The following is a 20,366-nucleotide window of genomic DNA, read 5'->3' as shown; positions in this document are numbered from 1 at the left end:
TGAGTTCTGAGTATCTTTTCAAAATACAAATTTTCTGTAATATTCTGGAATCTTAATTCTCATTCTTACAGAGAGATTTTATTTTGTGATTATAGTGTGTTCAGGTGTCGTACCTTTCTTGTTATGTTTTTTCATTTCTTCCCCTTTCAGCAGCAATGGGAATCAGGAAATCCTTGATTTTGTATAGGATGTTTTAGGTTTCTGGAAGCATCTTATTATTCAAGCTTATCTTTAATCTACAGATCAAATAATAAAACTGAGTGTCATGAATTTTAGAGATCCAGTTTCTGTATTGGTACTTGTATCTACAGAATGCATTAATAATTTATCTTAGAATGATAAGGACTGAGCTAGACTAGTGATTTTTTTTTTTTTTTTTTTTTTTTTACTTTACAGGGTATAAACAGTTGAATTGTGATTCAGAAATGTGGGTCTAGTTTTGTTTTTACTTCTGTTGCATATTCTGGCTCTAGTTAATGTAGTTTTTATTTCTGATTGCTACTAATGGTCTGTTCTGACTATTTGTGTACATACAGTAAAACTATAAAATCCCAGAATGGACAGTAGAATTGCAGTTACACTTGAGTTTTATATGGCTTTATTTATGTTTTCATCTGAGGTTACGTTCGACACTAAAACCAGAATGCTGTTAGTGAAAAATGAATGTTTGCATGAAATTTTTGTAAGTGCATAAAGGCTATTAAACGGTACTTGTGCTGTGCCACTAATAAAATATGTATTTAACAAATATATGTGTTTCTTAAGCAAAAAATTGCAAAAAGTACATGACAAAACGTTTTAATTGTCACAGCCCGCAGGCTTTAGCAGAAACCTGCTCACTTCTAGTATGGTAGCCCAACTTTGTGTGATCATTGTCTGTTGATTGATCTATCCTCAAAAATTCTTGAAAGACTTGATTGTTGTCAATAAATCTGACAGTAGTAGGTCTCCAAGATAATTAATTCCAGCAAATTTGTGAAAATAAGCAGTTGGGGTGAGGAGAGATTACCACTATCCCCAGTGATGTAAAAGGCATGGAGAACCTCACAGGAACACGTTGTTTTGGGGTGATAAGTAGCTGGTCAGCCAGAACATAGGTACTGTCTGTTAAAGCAGTATGGAGGCTGTTGCATTAGCATACAACTTCAGGCTGTATGGTACAGATGCTTGCCTGGTGCAGTAAGGCACCGATAATAACCTGGGGTTACTCTGATAAAAAGTAATAAGATAGTGTTTACAAATTTGCAGGAAATGTGGTTTTGTTTTTTTCTGTTGCGTGCTCATTATCTTGTTTAGTATTACTGACATATACTTTAAAAAATTGCCCGTGTTTGTAACAGCAGGTCTTCCCCCCTCACTTCTCCCCCCCCCCCCTCTTTTTTTAGTAAGGATTCCTTGGTGTTGTAGCTAAAGGCATAATAGTAACTATGTGGTATTAAATAAATGCCTGATCCTCAGTTGTTTGAAAGCTTTCATCGTGTCATTGTGGAGCAATTCAGGATACTGTGTATACATGTGTTCATATAAATGCCCTTGATGTTCCTTTGTGATTTACGAGCAACTTAAACAACGTTTAAAATAAATAAATAAACACCCACTAGCTTTGCCCTTCACGATGTTTGATTTTGAGATGTGTATGCTATAAATGTCTAAAAACTGTACTGATGAGTATCAGCTCTTATTTCTTCCAGGAATAAACATCAAATCACAGGAGGTCTTAAGTAAATTAGATGGCTGTCTGCAGAATAATTCTTAATAACTTATTTATTACGATACTTAGGTGTACCAGTACAGTTTACTTCTTATGTTTAACCTTATGTATTTAATACAGAAAAAGGTTTTCTCTTCTAGATTCAGTTTCTGAAGATAATTTTAAGTAAACTCACATACTTAATGCAGAGGTATATGAATGACATGAACAGAAGTATTTCATCTAGCTGTTAAAATAACCGGTATATTTGCAATGCTGTCATTTTGTGCTGTCCTTTGCGTTATCCTCAATTTCACAATACCATAAAGAAGCAATATGTTTAATAATAACAAAAAAAAGACACCTGCCATGACAGGAAATTCCTTCCACAGTTGTCTCCAACCTATTAAGAAACAGTGTGGCCAGCAGGCCTAGGGAAGTAATTGTCCCCCTTTACGCGGCTCTGGTGAGGCCGCACCTCGAGTACTGTGTTCAGTTTTGGGCCCCTCACTACAAGGAGGACATCGAGGTGCTCGAGCGAGCCCAGAGAAGGGCAGCAAAGCTGGTGAGGGGTCTGGAGAACAAGTCTTACAAGGAGCAGCTGAGGGAGCTGGGATTGTTCAGCCTGCAGAAGAGGAGGCTCAGGGGCGACCTTATCACACTCCACAGGTACCTTAAAGGAAACTGTAGAGAGGTGGGGGTTGGTCTATTCTCCCACGTGCCTGGTGACAGGATGAGGGGGAATGGGCTAAAGTTGCGCCAGGGGAGGTTTAGGTTGGATATTAGGAAGAACTTCTTTACTGAGAGGGTTGTTGGAATAGGCTGCCCAGGGAAGTGGTTGAGTCACCATCCCTGGAGGTCTTTAAAAGACGTTTAGATGATATGGTTTAGTGGAGGACTTGTTAGTGTTAGGTCAGAGGTTGGACTAGGTGATCTTAGAGGTCTCTTCCAACTTGAATGATTCTGTGATTCTATTGCAGTTTCCACAAGGCACTTTTACATAAACATTGCACACTATTTTTTTTTTTTAAAGAGCATTTCAAAGTGTTTTTAGAAAACTAGCTCATTGGCATACACACTTGCTGACTATGGTAACAGTTTCCTTCATTGGTCCTACCATCAAGTGGTTTGGACTTGCAGGAAGAACTTGGGTGTTGTGCAAACTTTGACTTTTCCTGACTCTAGTGTTCCTTGTCTTATGGTCGTCATGGATTTCCACCCCCCCCCCAGTAGTTAAAGTAACTTTAATCTACCAAGTTCTTGCAGTTCTCTGTGATTTTTTTTTCTTGTGTTAGTCTACTTGACTGTGTAAATACAGGCATAAGGGAGGGTTTCAGTAGATGGTCCACTGAAACTTTAAATCAGATGCGTACTTCATTAAGTGGAGGAATTGTTTTGTTCACTTAATAAAGATACTACTCAAAAGAAAAGGGTAAATAATATGGATGAGGTGTGTTTTGTGCCCAAAGAAGTGTGGATGATATGTAGTAGACTGATCTTTGGATCTACAACTTCAGCAAAATAAATGTTTTTGTGCTTTGGCTTCTTTTTGCTGACATTATAATGTGAAAACTTAAAACCCCGTCTGAAAATCTGTAATTTTCTGCCTTATCAATTGATTCTTTAGGGTCAGAGCCATAGTATAAAATCTGACCCTACATAATGGCATTAGGGGGGAGGGGAGTGCCTGCTTGTATTACTTCCTTGTAAGGAAGGAAACAGGGAAATGACAGGCTACAGTTCTCTGAGTTTCATGTTTGATGTTCATGATAAGGTTGGAAAAGGGAAGCTCCATTTTAGAAATTAACTTGTGACTAGAATAATTGAACTTGCTGAAATAGTACTTCAGTGGGTTGTCTTGTCATTAAAAGAGGGCAGAATTAAGAATGTTGGGAGTTTTTATTGTGTGTGTAAGAGAAATGTAAACGTATGAGGTAACAAGTTAAAATTCAATTTCGGATCCTTTTAAAAATGCCTGATTTCCACATTTATTTCTGAGTTTTGGAGAACCTGTATAGATGCTACCCAAAGTAGCAATAAGAAGTTGCAATCTCACGCTTATGTAGCAGTTCTGCATTAATATGGATTCACTTCATGGTTCCTTGACCAAAGTATTCACAAATGCATTATTCAGATCTCAATTTGATGTTTAATTAAATATCTGATTTTATTTTAATATTCAATTTGGCTAATATTTTTAAATAATTAACATGCCTGTGGAGTTAAGTATGCTGAAATGAAGTCTGAGTACATGCATATGGTTCCTTGGCATTTGGTTAGATTTCTTGAGACTGGGTGTCTGTATTAACATGTCAGCACCTCTGTGTTTGTGAAGTTTTCTGATGAGGTGACTGACTGTATGCAGTATGTGACGTGGATACTGTTTTCTATAGGTCAGAGGGAAGCGTTCTCTCTCTTTTATTATTTTTATTTTTTTTCAAACAGGCCAAAGTAGTTTTGCCTATACAAACCTATTTAAGTTACTGAGTTTCCGTATAGAGAGTTCCAGGACCAAATGTTAGAGAATGCAGTATTGCACAAGTGTAGCTCTTGGGTTCCAGTGGTGACCCCTCCTTAGGTTTATGTTGAATTTCCAGGACTGGAGATCAGAACTCACATTTTGATCTAGGAATGTTGTGGATGTGCTAATTGTAGAATTCTCTTCTATTTAAAACACCTGTTACTGTGGAAATCAGAGTGAACATATTTGTCATAAATGAAATAGTAAGTTTGAGTTTTGAAATGTTAAAAGTTATTGTAAATCATTGTAAGGTGAAGACATTTTATGTATAAAGTTCGGAGTAAACAACTTGGGGTTATAACTGGTTATTCAAAAATATTTCTTTTGAATTTGTTGTAAAGTTCATTTTGATGTGGTAATGGATCTTGACCAAAAAAAGCTTCAGTGTAGTAGGTAATTTTCAAGTGTCTGGTGTGTAACGAAATTGTGCCCCAGTCCTCAAAATTTTGCTTAAGAGACTGGTCTTTTGGGCATTTGAACTTAAAGCATATTTTAATTTAATTCTCTGAACATAATAATTAATGTAGCTTACTAGAGGTGTTAGATGTTCTCTCCCTTGTGCTGCAAACCATGCTTTCCTTTGTCCTCGTATTAGCCAGGTAGTGCATTCAAACATACTAAGTTTGAAATACTAGCGCTGATGAGCGCATCAGACAACTACTGCTGGCATGATTAATCACTCCTGAAATAACCAGCTACAACTGGCAACAGATACATGCACAGTTACATAAGTTTAGATATTTTAATAGAAGAATGGATGGAGGGCATGTTCTATTCTCCTAACCTTTACAAAAAAAATATATAAATTATTTCCTTCAAGATAGCCCCATCCGCTCTTGCAGTTTTTTTTAAAAGAGCTGTATTTGGATTTTCTAGAGGACAGGTTACGTGATGCAGCAAGGCAGATATGGCAGTGCTCCCTCCAGATCTGATGCACTGTTGCCTGTATGACAGCAGATGATTGGCGTTAATGAACAAAACCTAAAGGGGAACCTTATTAGCTTAACTTCAGCTTGCATTAAAATTGTACATTCATCTGGCACTCCGCTTCCCCCTCCTATGCCCACCCCCCACCAGGTTCCCAAATCTGTTCTTTAAGGACAAACTTATTTGCATTTAAAAAACAAAAACATTAAAAAAAATTGCTGAAGGGATTCTAGATCTTTGGAGAGGGTGAGCTTGTATACTGTATGACTTAAAGAATTAGATATGTGGTTTCTGTGGTGACTGAAGTTCCTGAGTGTTCTTGAGTTGTGGGGTTTTCTAGCTTCCTTATTTCTAAAGCAAACTGTCTTTTTTTGTTTTTCCCAAGTAAAACTTATATTGGACAACTAATATTTCAAATTTCAAAATTAACAATACCATCCCTTTTGAAATGAAGGTATGGATATAGTTTGGTATTCGTTTTTGTTGTCATTTTCCTTTTGTTTAAAGGATTGAAATGAGGCTACTCTTGAAAAGTATGCCCTAATGTTTGTCAGTTCTAGGCATGAAGTGGCTCTATCTATGGCTGTTAATATGTGAAGTGGATTCCGACCTGCCTGGAGTTAGGGAGGATTTGAAGTATGTGATACAAATCCTAATTGCAGGCCTAGCAAGGCTGCTTCCCTTAATATCTAATGGGTTTTTGTTTATTTTCTGTTCTCTTTGCCAGTGGTGCTCTCAGTAGCTGCAACGTTGCAGCCATGCGTTAACCATTTTCTGCCTAAAAACCCATTTCTCTGGCCTTCCTCTCCCTGTGCTGTTTGTTGCAGTGTGGCAAAGAGGGAGGTGCTCTGCTGTATAAATGTCTTATCCACTGCTGAGTTGTCACTGAATGGCTGGTCTTGAGTGCACAGTGCAGCCATCTTAATCACGTTTTCAGTGCAGCTGAGACAGTGCAGTTTCAAAATGGCTGCCGAAGTGTTCTTCATTGCAGCAGTTTAGCCTGACTGTATGCAAATGAGCAGAGCTGTTGGCACCACATGCTTCAGAACTTGGAGGTAAGCACTAGCTCTGCTTTGCTGAGAAACAATTACAAATTTTGTTCCATCAAAATGTTAGAATTCTAACCTGTATAAAATACCTTAAAGAATTGTAGTTTTTTTTGTCAGCAGGAGGGCGTGGTTTCCCCCTTCCCCCCCCCCCCCCCCCTTCCCTGAATTAATTCACAGACCTCTATCCTTTCTCAGTTACAGAGTAGATCGGGTGGGACAGGAGAGGTCAGAGGTCATACCTGCATGTCTTGTTAAACAAATTAATTCTGGCTTGCTTCCTTACCAGGCCAGAAGAGCTCTTGCTTCATGCTGCCCTTGCTCAAAAACTTGCCTCATGGTTCAACTAACACCTAAAATAAATTCTTTATGAACTTAATTGCACTTTTGTAATTGAGTGGCTAGATTTACATTTGATACCATGTTTTCAACATGTTAATTTTTTCCCAAATGTTAAATGAGAACTACAAAACCTAAGTAAATACATTTGGATAGTGATGATCATGTAAATGTTAACCGTTTTGCAGGTACCAGTTATTTGCTATTCAACAATCATAGTAGCATAAATCCTGTAGAAGTACTGCAAAAAATAGAGTGAAAGTTTCAAGTTAAATTGTTCTTTAATTCTTAGGTGAAATCTGAGTTTCAAAATGCTGGTGGCTTCATGTGACCTAGGCATTTCCTGTGCATGTTACTGGTTAAAGGAGGCCTAGCTATTTGTCATGCTTGACTCTCATTAAAAGGTTGTTGGTGGGTGTTGGCATCCAGGGGCATGTAGCTGGGAGAAAAGCAGTGCTCAGATTTTTTTTCCATTGGGGAGGGGGAGAACAATACAGGAGGAAGAGGTTAAGACATTTTTCCTCATGACTCACTTATCTTCTTTTTTGGAGTTTGTCTTAAATACCTAAGATCTTCATGGGGTCTTAAGCTAGACACGTGTTAATTTTACTGTAATTATATAGGGAGTTATTTGAAGTTCTCCACAAACATATTAGGAGCAGCAGAAGAGCTGGATAACTCATCAGTATATAGTTAATAATATTTTCCTGTCTGAAGTTGAACTTAGTGCAAAGGTTGTGAAAGTCTATATTAAATGCCTGAAAGTTTACTTCTTCCTCAGTATTTTTGCACATTGACCTGGTGCTTTTAGCATATTCGGTAACAAAGCACTTGGTGGTTAAATTAGTCTTTAAATACTTTCTTGCATAAATCTTCTAGTGGTAATGGCAGTGCACTCTTCTGAAGAAACAAAGTATTTTGAACAGATAGTGCACATCAGGTTTTCAGAAGATGTTGTTGCATGTTTACCTGTGTATTTGGTGTAAGAAATACAATAGTAAAGAAGTCAGTGAAAGTCAGGAATTTAAGGCTAAGTTGATTGTTGACTTCAGCTAACTGTAAACCTGTAAGTGGTCATCGGCTCTCCCTGCATTAGGGTAACAAGTCAGTGATAGAAATAATGCAAATGTACAATCACAGGTGATGCTGAAATGCAATTAGGTAAGTAGTCTTATTACTTATTTATAGCTAGTGGAATTTTGTTCAGTGGTCTTGACTTACGGCAGCTTTTACTTCATGGTCACTTTTGTGGTTAAGAAGGTAGGTAAGATACTGAAATCAGTTGGGCACTTCCAAATGTCTGAAAAGTTGGACGACAAATTCTACTTATTTCGCTAAAGAGTGCCTCATTTAATAAGTGCATATTCATAACGTAATGAGATTTCCTGATTCCCATCCCCCAAACAATCTTTTTGATTTCTTACAAGATACTGAGTCAAGTCATCCTGACCCCTGTCTTAAAAATGATTACTGAGGTTTGTTTATATGGTTTTAGTCAGTTATTGTTGCTGATTAATTCCAGATGTTAATAAGTCATTGTTTGAAACAAGGAAAAATAATTCGTTCTTTATGATAAGACAACTGAAGTCCTGTGTGGTAGTCAATGAAGGGCACAAAATTTTGTCTAAAACATATGTTACCATACATATACGTGAAAGCTGTCAAGCACTATTGATTCTGCTGTTTTTTTTTTTTGTTAACCCCTCTTTCATGGGAACATGAAAAGGGAAAATCGCATATTTTTTGACATTCACTGTAAGGAGTAGTTCTTCACATGTATTAGATCTGAGTACAGTAACGTACATGTACACCGTGTCTTTCACGCAATTCTTTTCGTGCCTTTTTTGGCACCCAAAAAAAACCAGGAACTTTCTATGAGCTAAGTAAGGTTATTCCCATTTTACAGAAAGCACAATGCCCAGAGAGATTGCCAGGGTTCAGAGGAAAGCTCTCCTCAGCTCTGCAGTGTTTGCCTTTTCCTTTGTTCTTTGGTTTACTTTCTAACAGGCCATTTTGAAAAACATCATTCTTGGAAGTGCTGTAGGAAATGACTGGCCCAGCAGGGAGGCATAGAGTGTTTCTGTTGTAGTGAGATGTGTGGGTGTGTGATGTGGTTGGGGTTTTTTGTTTGGATGATTCTCTTTTTTTTCCGTCCCTAAAGTGGGCGTTGGAATGCATAAAGTATGGTGGGTTTTGAAACCTGTGTTAACATGGAACGCATTCCTGTTTCCAGAAGTTCAAGGATACAGTAATGGTTGGTGTGCAGAATACACTGGTAACTGTCAGTATGACTCTCTTTCCCTCTCTCCAATGTTGTTAATAGTTGCCTTTTTAACTACTGAAGAACAAACAAAAAACATTTGATTTACTTGTATGTGAACACTGCACTCTAAAGAATACAAAGATACATTTATTAAATATATAAATTATATGTGCATGACTTAAATTAGAAACAGTTGTGTGTAATGAATTATCAGCTTTAACTGAATTGATTGCTGTGCATTTTAAATGTGAGATGCGTTGTCAGATTCTCCACTTCAGAGACCTGCTGCATTCTAGAACAATTAGTTTTGTAGTGCTGATACCTGAACTTGAATGGTAGGCTTCCAGAAATAAACAAACTCCAAATAGGGCAGCAGTGTCAAATACACGTGAATTTCCAAGAGAAATGTGCAACACTGAAGGAGTTTATTTATTTTTTTTTCCAAGTGGTGTATTTAAGAAAACTATTCTACTTTTCCATTTGTGCTTCATGTAGCAAATAAACATACAAATGCTTCCTAAATTGTAGCTGCTTGGAACCATTCTAACATGGCTTGATTATTTTTTATGTTCTTCTTAAAACTCAGAATTGTCTGAAGTTGCACAGCTGCATCTTCTATTTAAGAAGATATTCTGGGAGAAAACAATCTCAGGCAGGATTCAAACCAAACTGGAATGGATTGCTGAATTAATGCAATATTCTTCAATCTATGCAAGTCACTTTCAAACAGCTGACTTGATTGGTTCTTTAAGTAGTAGAACTAAATGGTTGTGGAGCACTAAAAACTGTTTTTAATGTTAAATACTTAATCACATCATGATTATTCTGGAATAGTTAAAATCCAAGTTTATTTTTAGCTGTAAAATTTACTATGGTTTTCTCCAGAATTTAGTGTCTTTAAAGGATTTATGAGTTAAACAAATATATATATACATTTTTTTTTTTTTTCCTGCATCATCTTGACTTGCCTGTTTAGGCCTTTCGGTTTTTCAGTATTCAGTAAATAAAAAAAAAAAAAAAATCATGTAAATTTGAGTAAAATATGACTTCTTCTCTGTGGTTGCTAAGGAGTCAACCAGTATTTTAGTTTTCTGAAACAAAGGGAACACAACATTTTACTGTGGTGCAGCCTGAATGTTTCTTGTTTTAAGTGCTTTCTAGCCCCTTTTATATAGTAGAAAACCAGATACAACTAGTGTTAGTCCTGCCTTTCCTGCTCCTTCTATTGCTACAGGCTTCTGCTGTAAAATATCTTGAAGTAAACCATACTGGCTAAGATAAGCATGTGATTTGACAGGCAGTTCCATATTACAGCAATGAGCACGATTTTCTGTGCTGTCCAAAGACTAACTCAAGGAAGGTTAGGGAGCTACCAAGATTCTGGCTGTTACATGAGTGTTCAGTTTCATGCTTTGGAAAAAAAAAGGCAAAGAGGGAAGAGGGATGTTTTGGGCCGCTATGTACTGCCTAAAGAGTTTTCCCTTGTTCCGTGATTTTTTTTCCCCTTATTTTTCTTTTGAGCTACTAAAGACAGGTTTCATCATGATGTTTTTACTCTTTTTAAGACAAATTTTGCCTATGAAATGCTTACCCAAATCATTTTGTAGCAGATTTTTTTCTGTACCTTTCTGAGATGTATCAACTATGACACTTAAAATGAGGATATTGTCTACCATATGTACCAACTGAAACCATACAGCTAATAATTACTTTGAAGACAACTGGCTTTATTACTTTTGACTGTAACATCTGCTGTTTGAGGTCCTTTCTGATCACAGGCTAGAAAACTGTGTGCATGTGTGAAGAAAAGACTGGGAAACCGGCTTTGAGTACTCAAAGTAGTAGAAGCTTTTCAACATATTGCATTGAATGTAGGAAAAACAATCATTTTATTTATTTATTTTGTAATGGCAATCACTGGAGAATGGAAGGGACTATGATTATGTTTTTTTCTCTAGTGTTACTCTTGACACTTAAAGACAAAACCAGCAACCACCACCAAAGCTGCCCTCTGCCTTTGGAAGACCCTAAAATGGCGGCTGCGCAGGTTCTGCGGCCAGCTCGGCCCGCCTGGGCTGCGAGGCGTGGTGGGGCCCTGCGAGCCCTCTGCCCTGTCAGCGGGCCCGTGCCGAGCATGCAGCCCGCCCTGCTCCTGGCAGCCCGCCTGCGCGTTTCTGGATGATGACCCCGCCGCGTGGAAACGCGCCGCGTCTGAAAATCGCCTCTGCCCTAGCTGGCCGCGCAACAAGGCGCAGGGAAGACGGCAGAGCAGCGGGAGTGGGCGTGACGTCACTCGGAACGTTCTGGAAGCGGGGTGGTGCCACCCCCAGGCAGCAGCTGGAGAACCCGGCCGCGGGGCTGCCTGCAAGCTCCGGCCCGGATTTCCCTGAGAGGACTGGAGTGGAGACAAGAAACGCACCGAGTCAAGGATCTGACTTTATACTGTCTCCTTCAGTGTTTCTCAATGGTAGTGTTGTGCTGGGATTTGTGCATAAGGCAGTAGAGCTGGTGTGTGTAATTTCATGTAGGTAACACAAGGCTCAGGTTTTGCCTCTGTGTGTGTGGTTTTTTTAAGGCAGCATTGGTGCCCTTTATTTCCAAGTACTGAGCCTGTTCAGCTGATGACTCATTCGGCAAATGACAAAAGCATCACTGAAAGATGTATTCTGCACAGTGCTTAAATGTGTTAACTTACACAAATCTGTCTGAAAGTAATATAAATCAAAAGATGCACGTGAAATAATAGACGAGTAACAGCAGATCACTTACATGGTTAATGGTTGTCACTCTAATGTGATAATCATTGTGGGAAAATATCAGTTGTTGCTTTGTGCATCTCTTCAGGTTTTTGGACGCAACATCTGAGCCTGAATTGTAACAACCAGAGAAGAATAATTTGCATTACTAAATACTTTGACATGAAGTTGGAATCTTTGTGATGTTATGATAAGCAAACTGCATTATGCTGAAATAACCTAGAACCAGCCATACAGCAAATTGTAATTCCACAGTGGAAAAGGGACATTCAAAGTAATTGGATTATATATATCCCCGACACTGTTAGCATCCTGAAGACAAGCAATGTGGGCAACAAAAGAGGCCAGGAGCACAAAGCAGGCTTTCCCGGTCCTGAGGTGGCGCTGCCTTTGTCCTACTCAAATTGCAGGCATTTGTCTCCATCATTTTCCTCTTCCCTGTATATGCCACTGAATGGTGCAATGCTGCAAGTACAGCAGCATTGCTAGATGCATAGCCCAACATTACTGTGGTTTAACTTATTTTTTTTAGGGTTTGCAAATTCATATTTATAAGCAGTATAATAAATGGTATATTTATTTGCCTTGAGTTGTGTCATATGCTAGGAGTTTCTCATAAGGCTACAAATGTGGAGGGGAAGGTATTGGATAATGATTCATCTTTTACATAAACATATTTAATAGTAAACAAAGCCTGGTTTAATTTTTTTTCCCCAGAAAGTAAGGTGAGTTTTAGAGTAGACATTTGTAAAATATAACTTATTTGTTAATATAATGGGACCTATGACTGGAAGTGAAAAAGGCAAGTATTAAGAAATTAACTATTTGAAGTTGGAGCAAGGCTGAAATCTGAGCTTCTCTCTTTACCTGTCAGTATACCCTTTTAGGTAGTTGGAGAGAGCCCACAGCTCCACCTGCCCGGTGAAGGGGGGTGGGCTGGGGGTGAGTGAAGTGTTAACAGTAAATTAAACGAAATGGCCAAACACGTTACCTGTTGTCAGTAGGTTAAAACCGAATTGCTCTACTTTGGAGGCTACAGTTCCTTGTTATTGGTAGGCTGTGAATTATTGGAAATACCAGTTACAGAGAAGCTGATTGCATGTGCATAGCCGTTTATTCAGCATTATGCAAATCACTATTAAAATGCTTACCAAAACCTTCCTGACCAGTGCAGCATTTTGCAGTTCTGCTAGGAACCTGTTTCAAGGGGGCATTTCTTTGTCAGAGACCACTGACAGTTTTTATAAACACTGAGATTACTACTTGACTTTTGGCGTGATTCTGGACTGTCAGTAAGCAGATAGGGTAGCCTCCATATTCTAGAACTCGTGGCCGTCTCTGGGGGCCGGGGGGGAGCCTTGCCTGGCAGCATCCTGCTGCAGCTCCCTCTTGAACTGGGGCCCCCTTTATGTAAATTTTCACTGGCGCCAGCTAGCTGTAACTGCAGTCTGGCTCTGCCTCGGCAGCAAGGAACATGTGTCCTGGAGTTTCCCTTGCAGGGATTGCAGGAGCAGTCTGGTTTCTGGGCAGAGCAAGCCACGCCGATGAATTTGGAAAGGCATACAAGGGAATCTCGGTGTGGTTAGATTGCTAGTGCGTGAAAACACGGCGGAGATTTTCAGCTCGCTTCTTGGTTTTAGTGTGCTGTCTTATGCTGAGCTGTAATAAATTTATGCTTGTTGGTACTACCGTGTGGTATGTGGGAGGTACCTCGCTGCACATAGTTGCTGCAGTGCTAAATAGTTGGCAGCACAGAAGGCAGCACAAAGAGTTCTGATTGTGGACACTTGCAGTTGCAACGTTCCCTTGGAGGCTGTGGCATGCTCAGTGAGCTGCAGTGACACTCCTGACACCTTCATTCACTTGTGTGGGGGAGTGGGAGTTCCTGTGTGCTGCAACAAGCTGCTGTAGGCTACTGGCTGGGAGGTACAACAGCATAGCTGGATGGAAAATAGTACTTATGCTGCTGTGTAAACAAAACAAGATCTGAGTATCAAGATGGCCGACCTGGAAGCCTACTTCTAGCTCATGCTACTTATGCAAATGAGCTGCGTGTCAGTGGCTTTCCCACAGGAGGAAGTTCATTTGGCACGTGTCAAGTTCTCATCAGGTAAGAGAAGCAACTCGTTTTCTGCATTAATGTTTCTGAGGCCTTTAAAGTTATTTTTTCCACTTAGGTGCCCAGCCCCCACCTTGGCTATATAGCAGTTGTATTAGATTAAAATTGAAGAGGCATTTTTTTGGGAAGCCTGGAAGTCACTTCTTGATGTAATTATTTGGGGTCACTGTCATTGGAAGGAATGTTAACTAACAATTATTGTAAAATGTTTGCATAGGTTAAACTGAAGACTTTAAAAATACTAGTGTTCTAGTATTAGAGTGTTCTCTTTGCTATTGTTGGTATTTTTTTTTTTGGTTGCAATCCCCCACTGTTCTCCTACTGTGTTTTTTGTCTCTGTAGCGACATCAGTTGATGCAAATGGGGGCATAGCACTACTGTGAGCCCACCCCTAAAAGGGTGCAAAATTAAGAAGGTGGAGTATACCAGTGGTGTGGGTTTCTTTTGGTTTGTGTGGGTTTGGTTTTTTTTTGGCTTCACAGTATTTTGAAGGAACTTAATTATCCTGGTTGTGGTTTAAACAGTCATCTTTTTGAGATGGCAAAGCTGTTCAAAATCCTGGATGCTGAACTGTTAACTGTGTATCTTTTAGTATAAATGCGCATTCACAAGTGCTTTTATGTGAATTTTTAAAAGGTGTTATTTGTAAATAGGAACCATATCAGAATATATTTATCTGATCTGCCCCCTCAGATAAACCTCAGAAGATATTAGGCTTGTTAAAATAGCAAATTTTAACAAAATTACAGTATTGCTAACTTCATAACATACTGTGCTGTAGTTATGCATGCAGTAACATGAAAGGAATGTGTTGAGCAGATGTGCTGGTTCTGCACTAGTGTATTTGCATTGTTGCCATTTTATAGCCTGAAAAATTTGGGACAGAGTGGGAGAGAGGAAAGTGGAGACAGTAAAAGGAAATGACTGGATTTGGGAAGTCTCTAAGCTAAACAAAGTAAAGACTTGGAGATGCTCGAACAGGTCAAGCAATACATGGAAAGAGTGATGTCCTGTAAAGGTAAATGGCAGCTGAAGATAGGGATATACAAGTGGCAATAGACAGGAGGTGGGTCCAGATGGAAAAATGAGATTAATCAAAGTGAAACTAAAAAGGTAGAGGGGCAAAGTAGGCAGGCAGACTATTTGAGCTTAAAATGAGGAACTGATAGAGACTACAAATACTAGAGCTGTTCTGAAATGGCCTTTGAATTAAGGTCAAGAGAAAAGGTATAAACATGCTAGGAAAGAGCTACAGCTGGTTGATATTGAGGAGAGGGAAAGTTAATGATAATAGAGAAAGGTATTGATATGACAGTGTAAAACACTGCATGCCAAAAACTTGGGCCGAGTTTTTTCCTTGTATCAAATTTCCTTTGAAATGTGTAGTAACCATTTTCTTTAGTGGTATCTTAGGATTTGATATGGGATGCAGTTTTGCTTGCTTGCATGCATGTCCAGACTAAAACAAAAATGCAATAAAATGGTGTGTGTATGTGCATGCAAACGCATGTATAAGAAAGTACATAAATAGGTATGTGGTGGATTTCTCCGAGTAAATTACACTAGCAATCACAGTTAACTGTTTTAGAGGTTGTACATAAAAGGCAAATTCTGTTAAAATCTGTCTTCCTTTTATTGCGGTGTGACAGAAGCAATTCAGGGCCCTTCCCTCATTTTCAGTACAGAGCATAAGTGTGAGGATGGTAGAGGGGAAAAACGGCATTGTGGGACATGAAGAATCTAGAAAACTGGTTATCTGAGAGGAAAATCCTGACTAATATGGCAAATCATAACAAAGGCGAGATTGCTAGGATTCTTTCTTCACTTTTATTAGTCACGTAGGTGACAATGGTACCATGGTTTGTAGTGAAATAGAAAAGACGGGATATTATGGTGATTGCCTTTGTTCTTTAGGTAGAAGTGGGGTGGTTGAGTATCTTGCAGGTGATTAAGGTACATAATCTAGAAGTTACAACATAAAAGTCCATGACAGACATTTCTAAACAGAAGCTACCGACAGGTCTTTGTAACTTGCACCCAGGATGTCTGTTAAATAAATAAAAAATGGATGAAAATATTTTTCATCTGAGGTGTGTTGTCCCACCCCAAGAACTCTTAAAATACAAAAGAAATTCCTGAAGACCTGGAAGACTGCTTGCTTAAAAAAGCTCAAGAAGGATGACCTATATAAAGAATTCAGGAAATGAAGAGGAAAAAAAATGCCAAAAAAAGTTTAATGGAAATATTTTTTTTTATTTAGAAAAATACTAAATATGGAAGTAAAATTATATCTAGAATAATACTACATTTGTTTTAGAACACAGTTATTTGGCGTAAACACTCACTATGTATAATGCAGTTATGCCTTGGTACAGCCTTCTTAGGGAGAACAAAAAGGCACCTGTACCATGTAAATTGAATACCTTTTTAAAAGCTTGAAGGGGTGGGGGACTGACAACAGTGTTATTGAAGGAAGCATGTTCCAAGTCAAGCTTCTTTATGAAGGGTACTGTAAAGAAGTTCTGTTAATTTGTATATGGTAAAAAAGAATGGAATCACCTGGATTACTTGTTCAGTGGGACCTGTTCAGTCTACTGTTGCACAGCAAAATCTGAAATTGTACTTTAATGGATAGTTTCTAAATGTACATACATGCTTAAGAAGAAGCTGGACCCTGGGATTAAGTAGGGATCATAGAGCCAAAAAGTTGTACCAAAGCCCCAAGGGTAGAGTTAATGTAAAGGGACTGAAATTCTGATGAATATAGAGCAAGATTAAGGAAGTCACTTACTTTACTTGATTAAACTCCTCTAGCTGTACTGATGATATGAAATCTGTATCACTACAGGTTATGGTCTTGTCCATAGATTTTAACAATGTCAAAAAATTAGGAAGGGTCCTGGGAAAAAGCACAAAAGTGACTCTGGCTGAAGAACATAGAATCGCGGAATAATTCAGGTTGCAAGGGACCTCTGAAGGTCGTCTACTCTGACATCTTCAAAGGAGGGTTGCTTCAAATTCAGATGAGGTTACTCCAGGGTTCCTCAATGTAAGGCCTGAAAGTCTGAAAGGGTGGAGGTTCCACAGCCTCTCCAGATAAGCTGTTTCAGTGCTTGATCACCCTTAGAGCATGAATTGTTCTCTATGTCTATCTGGAATTTCCATTGTAGCAAGCTGTATCTGTTGTTCCTTGTCAGTATGTTGTGCATCTCTGGAAAGAGTCTCTTTTCGTCTTCTCTATAAATGCCAATTAGGTAGTTGAAGAGAGCAATTAGTTCTCACTTTGCAACCTATTCCTGTTGCTACACAAATTCAGCTCACTAGTTTAACCTCATCTGCCACATTCTCCATCCTTAACCATCTTGGTGGTCCTCCAGTGGACTGTCTCCAGTTCATCAGTATCTCTGTTGCATATTAGGGGTGGCAAAAGTGGATGTGCCATAATTCAGATGTAGTTTCACAGGTGCCAAACAGAGTGGCATAATAACTTCCTTTGACTTGTAGAATGTTTCTGCTTACGCAGTGTAATCTTCTGTCTGTAAGACAGAATGGGTCTGTTTTAGCTTATTAAAGAGATAATCGGGATAAAGCAGTAATTCAAAGCAGTAATTCCAGTGTATAAGTTGTTTCAGAAAGCAAAAATATCTACTTAAATAGGATCTCCAGTCTAGAGACAAAAGAGAAGTAATGGGAGACTGGAAGGAGACCAACTGATGTTTAAAAGCGGTGATTTTTTTTCTTTAATTATATTGTAAGTGAATAAAGAAGCAGTAAGTCTTCGTGTTTTGTCTTCCTCCAGAAAGACATCCAGTCTTCGTTTGGAGACAGGCTTTACTTGAAAGGATGGCCAACCTGTGACAGATGGTGTATGGCTTTGGAGCAGCTAATGTATGACTTAACAACTGTGGCAACTCTGCAGCTGGGTTACATGGGATAGCGTTGGCATGAAGTCTTCCATATAATCTAAATTTTTGATTATTTGATAAAGTTCTCTGGTTGGAACCATTACAATTGGTATCACTAGTTTGACTTAGACCTGGCTACGTATTCAGCCAAACCTTGCCCTCTAATGTGGTGCCTTTCACTTACTACTGTGGTGAGACCTCACAAAAGTTGTCAAAATCATCAGCCCAAGAATAATTTCTGAACTGTTTCATGCTGTGGCTCTTAGCCAAATAAGATAACTTGCATGAAAAGGTCAAGAAAATTGTCCAAGTGTACATTAGTCATGTGCCATTTCGGTTTCAGGAAATGGATGGCTAAGGGCATTTAATGGTCAAGGCTTAATCTCCATGCAGCAAAACTTGTAACTATTGGATGAAATCACAAAAGGTCAACAGAAGCAAAATTCTTAATATTCAGTCATCATAGCGGCATATAGTCAGTTACCTTTTAAAATTTTAATTTCTCTTTTGTTGTTGGCCTTTTTCGTAACTTATGGTCAGATCTGCCCTAAAATTTCACTTTAAGTGATGTTTTTCTTCTGCATTTGAGTGTTTGTTTTTAAATCAAAAACAATAATAAAGCTGTGAATAGTGTGACTTTTATACTGCCTTGATTTAGAACTTAAATGGTGTTTTCATCTTGTCTATGATCAGTCACAAGCATAGCTATCAGTTGCAGTATAGACCTACGCTGTATGTGGGAGTGAAGCTGGAGGGACAGGATGATGCCTTGTTCAGCTACTCTGAGTAGATCTTAACCCTGTTTAGGAAAGATCAGCTAATCTATGCTGCAGACAATGCATGTATTACATTTACTGAAGATAGTTACGCTCATGCAGTTTTTCAACTTTCATTCAGTTAGAGCATCAGCATCTTCCAATGTGTGCAGTTTTCTTTCTTTCTTTTTATGGGGCCAGGAAGGGGAAATTATGAAGCTCTGCTATGCCTTCTGGATTTGTTATCACACAACGTGATGGAAAGAGTTCCAAACATGCTGTAGCCAAAGATTTCCTATTAACTGTCTTAATCCATCTATTACAAGGTTGACAGCTCAATAATGGAGTAGGCATTACAAAACCACATCTAAGGCTGTTCATTTGTCACAGAAAATCCAGCTATCATAGGAATTGTCAGAGTTAAAAGGTTAAAACTTAACTCTAGTGCCACTTAGAGCAGATGATGCAGGCTTTCAGTTGGTTTGGACATGCCATGATTATTTCTAATTTAGTAAGGGAGATGAGCTTCCTCTGGGGTAAGGCTTTGCTTCCACCTTCTAAAGAAAAATGATTGTCTCTAACACAGCTAGCATTCATTTAGCAAGGTGTTAGAAAAACAGCCTGCAGAATAAAGAAAGTGCTTTAATGTGTACAAACCTGATAAAATACTGGCTGATACTTGAGCAGTCAAAAGCTAAGATTATTTATCTCTTAGTAGGTACAGTACTGTTTGTTTATATGCGGAGTCGGAGAGGTTTTTGATCTTTAAGCACAATGATTTATTTATTTTTAAATCTTAGGTCTGCTAATGAACACAGTGTGTATCTGTGACATTAATCCATGTTTGCTGTTGACTTTCCCTAGAGGGAGATAGAAGAACTTCAGTGATCACTACTCTAGTTATGGTAAAATGGAAGACAAACTTTTCTTCCTAAATAGCTGTAGTAGTTAATTATTCTGTTCAAAGGCAGCATACGTAGTAATTTGACAATTGTTGGTAGGATTTTATTTCTACTGACTGAAGGCCTTCTGCGATAGTAGTGTAGCCCCTGCATCACTCGGGGAAGGCCACAATACTGTTAGCAGCAGCCTTCTTCTTGAGAATTTTTCACCTTGAGAACAAGATGGAAATTCTCAGGATTTGTTGACTATTTAAAAAAAAAACAAACATGTTAGTACCTGTGCTTAGACTTGAAGCTTCAGTTGGTTCTGAATAACAAAGTCAGCTTACAATTGTTTGAGTTTTGAGAAGAAACCATTTGGCCATCCCCTGCATGTGTCGTGATGGTAAAGAAGGCTGGTCTAGAAAAAGTATCTGCACAAGCACTGAGGTCAGAGTATTGTGAAGCTGAGTCAATGCTATGAACCTGAACCCACAACACTAGGATGTTAAGATGTGGAGCAGTACTTTGAAACTTTTGCATAACGACAAGGTTCACCAAAAAAAAAAAGACAATCCTAAATTTACAAGAACTCTAACACAAAAGACCATATGTATACATACACAAAATGACAGCATCTGCTTCCCTAACCTCTTTTACACCATGCTGTGCCATATGACTAGTAAAACAATTATATGCAAATATGTTGTGGTCTTGATATAATGTAAAGAGATTTCACTAAAATTCTGCAACTGGGTATCAGTTGTGGTTAGTGAGAAGGTTTCTGTGGACACCAAACTAAGATGCTTTCTAAGCTTATAGTTTGCTTGTAGAATTGCGTCTTGATTTGCAGTGCAGTTTAGAGATTATTTTTTTAATATAAAGCAGTTTCAAGTTGATGGTAACTTATAGCTGGATTTCTGTTCTCCTCTTGCATTCGTGAATAGATTGTCATGTTATGACAAATAATGATAATGTTATGTATTTTGTAAAAGGTGAAAAGGAGAAGCTTGTTTTCTGCTATCTATCAAGCAGATGTTTTATTTTGTGAATCATCTTCATTATCGTGCGTAAAATCACTTCTTTAGGAGATCAGTCACCAGGTAAAAAGCGTTAGGTAATTAGAGTTAGAAGTACGGTGTTGTAGATGAGTGGTTTCTCAAC

General features: G+C 38.5%; 1 protein-coding gene across 6 annotated transcripts in view; it reads left to right on the top strand.

Annotated features, from left to right (window-relative positions):
* ATF7IP (activating transcription factor 7 interacting protein) overlaps positions 1-20,366 on the top strand; it is a 105,101-nt gene that overhangs the window by 4,128 nt on the left and 80,607 nt on the right. For 2 of the 6 annotated variants that reach the window (XM_035544320.2, XM_035544317.2), the window contains exon 1: positions 13,195-13,652. The exons of the other annotated variants lie outside the window; for them this stretch is intronic. The gene's annotated coding sequence lies outside the window, so the exon portion shown is untranslated. Of the gene's footprint in view, positions 1-13,194; positions 13,653-20,366 lie in introns of those variants that run through there. 6 annotated transcript variants of the gene reach the window in all.

Source organism: Cygnus atratus, chromosome 1 (assembly GCF_013377495.2).
Source record: "Cygnus atratus isolate AKBS03 ecotype Queensland, Australia chromosome 1, CAtr_DNAZoo_HiC_assembly, whole genome shotgun sequence".
NCBI classification, from domain to species: domain Eukaryota; kingdom Metazoa; phylum Chordata; class Aves; order Anseriformes; family Anatidae; genus Cygnus; species Cygnus atratus.
Note: the sequence above shows the minus strand (reverse complement) of the source record. Positions and strands in the feature narration are given on the sequence as shown.